This window comes from Triticum urartu, chromosome 2, assembly GCF_003073215.2.
Source record: "Triticum urartu cultivar G1812 chromosome 2, Tu2.1, whole genome shotgun sequence".
Taxonomy (NCBI): domain Eukaryota; kingdom Viridiplantae; phylum Streptophyta; class Magnoliopsida; order Poales; family Poaceae; genus Triticum; species Triticum urartu.
Genome location: NC_053023.1, coordinates 230630938 through 230639155, shown reverse-complemented (window position 1 = coordinate 230639155; position 8218 = coordinate 230630938).

Here is an 8218-nt window from a genome sequence, read left to right as displayed (position 1 = left end):
CTCCCTTTGCACCAAAGAGGAAAGGAGGACACTACGCGGGCTGGCGCCCGCCTGGCACCCTTGGTTGTCATGGCTTGCATCAGGGGCACCTCGTGAGGTACCCCGCCTTGATCTCTCCGCCTCCTCGCGAGCCAGCCTGATGAGGCCGTGCCTGAGGAAGCTCTGTGTCGTCCGCCCCGTGATGCTTGGCCCCTCGCGAGGGTCTTGGGTCTGTGTTGATGAAGATGGGCCGTGTTGGGCCCCCCTTTGAGCCACGCCGTAGGCCGCAGGCAGGCAAGTCTGGGGACCCCCATTCCCAGAACGCCGACAGTAGCCGCCGGGCCCAAGGCGCGCCCGGACTTGGCCGTGCAGGGAGGCGAAAGGGCAAGGGCGAAGCGCCGCGGGCCCTAACAACCTGCGGCCTTGGGCGCCGCGTGGCGGTTGATTGGACGTGAGCGCCTCAGCAACCGCGCGTGTTGATAAAGGAGCGGCATCTGCCTAGGCTTTGCTTTCTTTGCTTTCTCCGGTTGCTGCTCAGATCCCCTTTCCTATGCCTCTCCTTCTTGGTTCGCGCTCTTGAAGATGTCGCCCTTGGCCTTGGCCCCACGGCCGAGGCCGAGGCGCATGTCCTGTCTTCTGCAGCGCTGACGCGGGTCCTCACCCACATCTACCTTCGCGATCCCATCGTCGACCTCGACAGCCTATTGGAGCCAGCAAGCGGCGAGCGTGCCGCTGCCCCTGCCGAGGCCGTGAAGGGTCACTTGGAGGCTCTGTTGGGGAAGTTCCGGGCCTTCATCACCAAGCCGAAGCGAGGCGCTGCCGACCCTGCTGCTCCATGAGGTGGAGCCACTCCGCGCTGCTCCGCTGCCGACAAGTGACTCCGTTGTGGCTCCTGTCCTGCTTTCAATTCCTGCACATGTATCATGCCTCAGGGAGGCGTTTAAACTTGTGTTTGGCATTGAGATAATAGTGTGGACCGTAATATTTTCTTTTGAATTCCTTGAAATTTGCGCTTTTCCTTCCTAGTTGCTTATGTTCTACGCCGGCAGAGCCCAGCCCCGCGCATACCTCAGCCGCCGTTAGCCCCGACCGGAAACCAGGATGGGACCAAGGAGTGAGGGGCTATGTGACAAGTTAGGCTCCTGAGTCGCGATGCTCAGGAGTCCCCCTTGGCGCATGAACAACAAGTAGGGAGGTGAGATGTGGGTGGAGATCTACCATTCTACGTCTGCAGAGCCCGGCCCCGCGCATACCTCAACCGCCGTTAGCCCCGACCGGAAACCAGGACGGGACCAAGGAGTGAGGGGCTACGTGACCAGTTAGGCTCCTGAGTCGCGATGCTCAGGAGTCCCCTTGACGCTCAAACGGCCTTCGTACCTTGGCTCCGCTCGGGGAGAGATGCGCGACGAACCAGGACCCGGGGGGCCTGGCTGGGTGGCGTGCGTTTGGGCGTGACCCAGGCGCAGCCCCCGTGCCCAGCCCCCTCGCGCGGCACTCCCGAGGGGAGGCGTTATGATGAGGCTAGACACTGAGCTCTGGGCTCCCTGAGGTTAATGCGGCCCGGGGGCCACCCTCAGTTGTTTATCACCAGCGCAGAGCATAGCGCTTCCGTATGCGTACGGGCATAGCCGCTCCTCGGCAGTGTCGTCAGCCAGCGCGGAGCATGGTGCTTCCACTAGTACGTGGGAGGGGGCTCCCCTCCGGGAGGAGCCCCCGGGGCGTGTACAGCCCCGCCCTGACACGTGGCTGGCACGGTAGGGCCTGGCGAGGTGTACCTAGGCACCCGTGAGCCAGCGCGGGACTCACGGAGCTCTACCTCTAGGCGGGTTGCGCCTGGCACTGGGCCTTATCTTGTGATGTGTTCCTGCAAATTTGGTTAGATGCCGGCACTCTACGTCCTCGGGTCCCGGCCCTCGAGCTGGTCTCAGCCGTCGCTGGTATGCCAGTTCGCGATGCCGTGGACAAGGCCAGAGGGTGGGGGCTGGAGAGCCAGTAAGAGCCCTGAGTTGCGATGCTCAGGTACCCCCCCTTTAACGTGCAAGTGGTCGACATGGAGAAGAAGAGGTGCCGTGGACCGGCATCAAATAATCAAGCATGATGGGTCGAGCGCATAGCCGAAAATAAACACAAAAGGGGATACATGCCACTGGGTCTGGCCCGAGCGACTTGGGGATGATGCAGCCCGAGGGGCGCCCCCAACAAAGTAAGCTTGCAACATGAAATGAAAGGGATACATGCCGCAGGGACGGACCCACGCGGCCTGGGAATAATGCAGCCCTGGGGGCGCTCCCAGCTGGAAATGAAACTTGAAAGATGTCACCTGATGATGTTGAGGACGAAGCAGCGTTGGTGTAGCAGACTCGGTGGGCTGCGGAAGCCGATCCTCACGAGCCCTCAGGCCCAGGGGCCTCGGGAGGCTCTGGAGGCGCTGGTGGCTCCTCGCGGACCATCTCCATCTCCGCCAGGGCTGCGGAACGCCTGGCCCCTTGAGCCTCCATGATGCCCCTCATGAGGCGCTGGTACGTGGGAGCCGCGCTCGGCAAGCCGTAAGGCATGCGAACGTAGCTGTGGGGTGGACCTTCGTAGCGCCCCACTCGCGAGGGCCAGAGGCGCTCCAGAGAGGCGACTCGATTGAGCCCGGGTATGTCGATGCAGACGCGCAACCCACCATCCTCGCCTGGATGGGGAGCCACAGCTGGTAGGCGGCGGCCGCCTCTCATGACTCGTGACTCCTGTAGCTCTTGAATGGCCTTGCTGACGAACTCCTGAGGGTCTGGCCCTCCTTGCCTTACTCCTTGAGGGAAACGTGCTTCGAAACACGCCTCCATGTGGTGCCCAAGCGCCTCCCTCGTGACCTTAGCCAGGTCGGTGGCCCTCCAGGGGAGAGCCCCGAGCCCTGCCTGAGGAGGGCGCCGGGCGCGCTTTCCTATGCGATGGAAGGAGGTTCCCCCTGGGCAGGCGCGGGCCCTGAGGGGTCTGCCTCCTGAGGAGCCGGGCCGGACGATGTCTTCTTCTTCTTGGGGGTGGCCTCGGGAAGCCTCCTTCTTCCGCGATCCGGGTCTTCCAGTGATGCGGCCTGAAAGGCTCGTTCCAGGGAATACACCGCATCCTTCTCTTCACAGGGCACCGTGATGACTCCGCCACTTCCCGGCATCTTGAGGACGTTGTAGCCGTGGTGAGTTATGGCCATGAACTTGGCCAGCGCTGGGTACCCGAGGATGGCGTTGTACGGCAGGCGAATGTGAGCGACGTCGAAGTCGATGAGCTCGGTGCGGTAGTTGTTGCGCGCTCCGAAGGTGACAGGGAGGCGGACCTGCCCAATCGGGACCGTGGAGCCATCGGTGACTCCGGAGAAAGGCTTGGTTGGCTAAAGCTGGTTGTAGGGCACTTGGAGATTGTTGAATGTTTCCACGGACAGGACGTTGAGCCCTGCCCCGCCATCGATGAGGGTCCTGGTGACCAACACGTTGCTGATGATTGGGGAACAAAGCATCGGGAGGCGGGTCTTGTGAGCGATCCTCGCGAGGTCAATCGCGCCACCCTTAGCGCAGGCAGCGGTCTTCCCAGCGTCCTGCGTTTCTTCCTCCTCCTCGACCGTAGCCCCGGTCAGCGCGGTCGGGACAAAGTACCGACTGCCCTTGGAATATTCGGGCTGATCTCTGCCCCGCTTGGTGTCCGGTTCTGCCGCGAGCACGTCAGCCCTCTTGCGCTTCACATCCTTGGCCTTGGGCTTCTTCTCTTCTGGGTCTACGGCAGGCAGCTCGAGGAAGGAGAGACGCCCTTCCTCAGCCCTGGCGCACTTGGTCGCCAAGTTGAACAGCTCCAAGAAAGTGCACAGGTCTTCATGCATCGCCAGCTCCTCCTTCATCTTGACGTCGCGCACGCCGTCGGAGAAGGCTGAGATGATGGCCTCCTCGGTCACCTTGGGAATCTTGAGGCGTGCGTTGTTGAAGCACTGGATGTACTTCTACAGGGTCTCTTTGGGTTGTTGCTTGATGTAGCGCATGTCGCTCACGGTGGGTGGCCGGTCGGGAGTACCTTGGAAGTTGGCGATGAAGCGGGTGCGCATCTCGTCCCAGGAGGAGATCGTGCCTGGAGCTAGGTTCAGGAGCCAGGTGCGGGCCCCGTGAAACGCCCTCGATGCGGCTATATCTCCCACGTGTCGAAGCACGACTTAGAGGCATAACCGCATTGAAAGCAATGTCGCAAGTGAGGTAATCTTCACACAACCCATGTAATACATAAGGGAAAGATACATAGTTGGCTTACAATCGCCACTTCACACAATTACATGAATAAAGCATTACATCATTCAAATACACTCAAGGTCCGACCACAGAACCAAAATAAAAGAAGAACCCCAAATGCGACAAAGGTCCCCCATCGACCCCAACTGGGCTCCACTACTGACCAACTAGAGCGAAACAACACAAAGGGGCAAGATCTTCAACGAGCTCCTCCTGAGCTGGGTCGCGTCATCTGCACGGACTCAACGGCACCTGCAAGCTGTTTTTTTGGAAGTATCTGTGAGTCACGGGGACTCAGCAATCTCGCACCCTCGCGATCAAGACTATTTAAGCTTATGGGTAAGGTAAAGATATGAGGTGGAGCTGCAGCAAGCGACTAGCATATATGGTGGCTAACATACGCAAAAGAGAGCGAGAAGAGAAGGCAAAGCACGATCGGTAAAAGTATGATCAAGAAGTGATCCTAGAACAACCTACGTCAAGCATAACTCCAACACCGTGTTCACTTCCCGGACGCCGCAGGAAAAAGACCATCACGGTAACACACGCTGTTGATTCATTTTAATTAAGTTAAGGTTCAAGTTATCTACAACCGGACATTAACAAATTCCCATCTGCCCATAACCGCGCGCACGGCTTTCGAAAGTTCAAATCCCTGCAGGGGTGTCCCAACTTAGCCCATCACAAGCTCTCACGGTCAACGAAGGAATAGACCTCCTCCCGAGTCTTTCCGATCAGACTCGGTATCCCGGTTCTACAAGACATTTCGACAGGGTAAAACTAAACCAGCAACACCGCCCGAATGTGCCGACAAATCCCGATAGGAGCTGCACATATCTCTTTCTCAGGGCACACCAGATCGTCCAAACTTCCGGTAGGCCAGCCCAGAGTTGCCCCTGGTGGCCACCGGCGGCTGACAAGTTGGACCAACACTCAGAGGAGCACTGGCCCGGGGGGGGGGGTAAAATAATGATGACCCTCAGGAGCACGACTCACAAGGGAAAAGAAAAGGCTAGGTGGCAAAAGGTAAAACCAATTTTGGGCATTGCTGGAAGAGCTTTACTTAAGGCGAACTGTCAAGGGGTTCCCATAATAGCCCAACTGCGTAAGGAACGCAAAATCCGGGAACATAACACCGATATGACGGAAACTAGGGCGGCAAGAGTGGAACAAAACACCAGGCATAAGGCCGAGCCTTCCACCCTTTACCAAGTATATAGATGCATTAATTAAATAAGATATAATGTGATATCCCGACAAGTAAACATGTTCCAACAAGGAACAACATCTCCATGTTCCAACAAGGAACAAACTTCAATCTTCACCTGCAACTAACAACGCTATAAGAGGGGCTGAGCAAAGCGGTAACATAGCCAATCATCGGTTTGCTAGGACAAGGTGGGTTAGAGGCTTGGTTCAACAATATGGGTGGCATGATAAGCAAGTGGTAGGTATCGCAGCATAGGCATAGAAAAAGAGCGAGCAACTAAGCAAGCAAAGATAGAAGTGATTTCGAGCGTATGATCATCTTGCCTGAAATCCCGCAAGGAAGAAGAACGAGTCCATGAAGAAGACAAACGGACGTAGCCGAACGGGTCCTCACAAACGTGACGTTATCGGAACCAACCCGAAGAAGCAAACGCCGGAAATAAATACACAACATAGTAAACAACCAACACATGAACATGGTATGCTATGCGGGATGCGGTATGCGATGCATATGCATGATTAGCAAGGAATGCATGAACCTGGCCTCAACTTGGAAATCCAAGTGTGCCACTGGAAAGATGAGATGAAATCGCTTGAAAACGATAAGAAGAACACCGGAATCGGAGTTACAGTTTGGAAATGGCAAGCAATTCAAATATGACACCGGTCTGTGATTTACAGCAAGTAGCCATCTAAATGCAACAAGACAAACATGCTACAGCACCCAACCATGGCAACAAAATACATGGAAGGGATCCATTCAAGAAGCTTAACAAAAGTCTAGCACTGAGCTACGGCCAATTCATCCATTAACAGGTTCAAACAAGCATGGCAAAAATGCATATGGTAAACAGATCTCAGACTTTGTGAAATTAACACAAGCCTAGAATTTCAGATCAGATAGCACTCTTCGGAGCATGAAAACTATATGCTACAGGACCTGAACATGGCAAAGTAAAGCATGGCATGGAGCTACTCAAAGAGATTAACAAAAGTCCCTTAGTGACCTTGAGCCAAAAGGGATCAGAAAATACAATTGCAAGCATGTGAACATGGCAAAAACATAATCAGATCACAGACTTAGTGAAAACTGGAGCATGCTGAAACAGATATCAAGTAGGCATGTTTACGAGCTCGATGCACTCACTACGGAGCAAGTCATGACAAGCTAAGCATACTCCCATCAAGAATACACAAAACGGAAGCTAGACATGGCAAGAACAGTAGCATGGCATGCATGGATCAACTACAACATCCTCGGCAAAATCGCTAACGAGTAGACAATCTGCCCAGATTCACGAAATAGCAAAAATAGAGCTCGATTGACTCAAGCTAGGATGCTCAATGATTGCAAACAAAGACATGGATTGATAGAGAACTACAAGAGTAACAAATCATCCTTAATGATAAGCCTCAAAAGAGGCACGGATCACTAGGAAACAACATGAACATACGGCATAATGAGATAAATAGGTCAAGGACTTAGTGGAAATGCTAAGTCCCTGAAATCAGCATTACCAAGTGCCTCACTTTGCAAGCTTGTGATAGTCACCACACACATCACAAAAAAACATGGGTTGCACCTCTGGAAAGATGGCAAAACCCTTAACGAAACATATATAGAGCTCATGGACATATCATGCACACAATAATCATGGCAAAAAAGACAAAAATCTAAATGGAGCAGCAGATCTGATAATTATCTCAAGTAGCACTCTTCTAACAGCATTTTAGGCATCAAGATGAACTCAAATGAAAATGGTGCAGTGAGATGAAATGATGTACTCTCTGAGACAAACATTTTGATATGCTATATGCTCAAATCGGAGATATGGATGCAAAGTTACGATGCGATGAAGATGTGCATATGAAACGTGGAAATCTCGGGGACTTAGCAGTTTTTCGGAAAAAAACATGAGCGCTAGATAACTATAGGATGCACAGGTGAGGGATAGCAGGCTTGCTCACCCTGGGCCCTTGGGCCGGATCGAAGCAGACCGAGGGGCGGCGAAGCTGGGCCGGCCCTAGCGCTGCTGGGCCTGCAGCGGGGTGTGTGCCCACGTTCGTCGTCTCCCCGAGCGGGAGCTCGAGCAAGAAGCGAGGCGGCGGTGACGCTGCCCTGGAGAGGGCCGCCGGCGACGGGAACGTCACCGGGGGTGACGGGAACGGCCAGATCCGGTCGGCCGGAGCCGGAACCGGGCGATGCGGGCGGCGGGGACGGGCGGCGAAGCTGGGCAGAGGAGAGCCGGGCGCGGTCGGAAGGCGCGAGGAGCCGGGCCGGGAGGGCCGGATCTGGGCCCGTCGGGCCTCCGCGGTGCGCGGGTCGGCGGCGGTGACGTGGCGGCGCGGGAGTGGCTGAGGCAGCGGGGCGGACATGTCCGGGCGATGAGGTTTTTGTCCGGTGGCGCGGGGAAGAAGAGGCTAGGGTTCATCCGCGAAAATTTCGGGGATGGCCACATATATATAGGTAGGGGGAGCTAGGAGAGTCCAAATGTGGTGCGGTTTTCGGCCACGCGATCGTGATCGAACGCCCTAGATGATGGAGAGGGTTTTGGTGGGTTTTGGGCCAACTTGGAGGGGTGTTGGTCTGCAACACACATGAGGCCTTTTCGGTCCCTCGGCTAACCGTTGGAGCATCAAACGAAGTCCAAATGGTACGAAACTTGAAAGGCGGTCTATCGGTAGTAAACCAAGGCCGCTTGACAAATCTCGGTCCATTCCGGAAATGTTTAATCCCCACACATGGAAGAAAGGTAGAAATGACCACCGGAGGAGAACGAAGC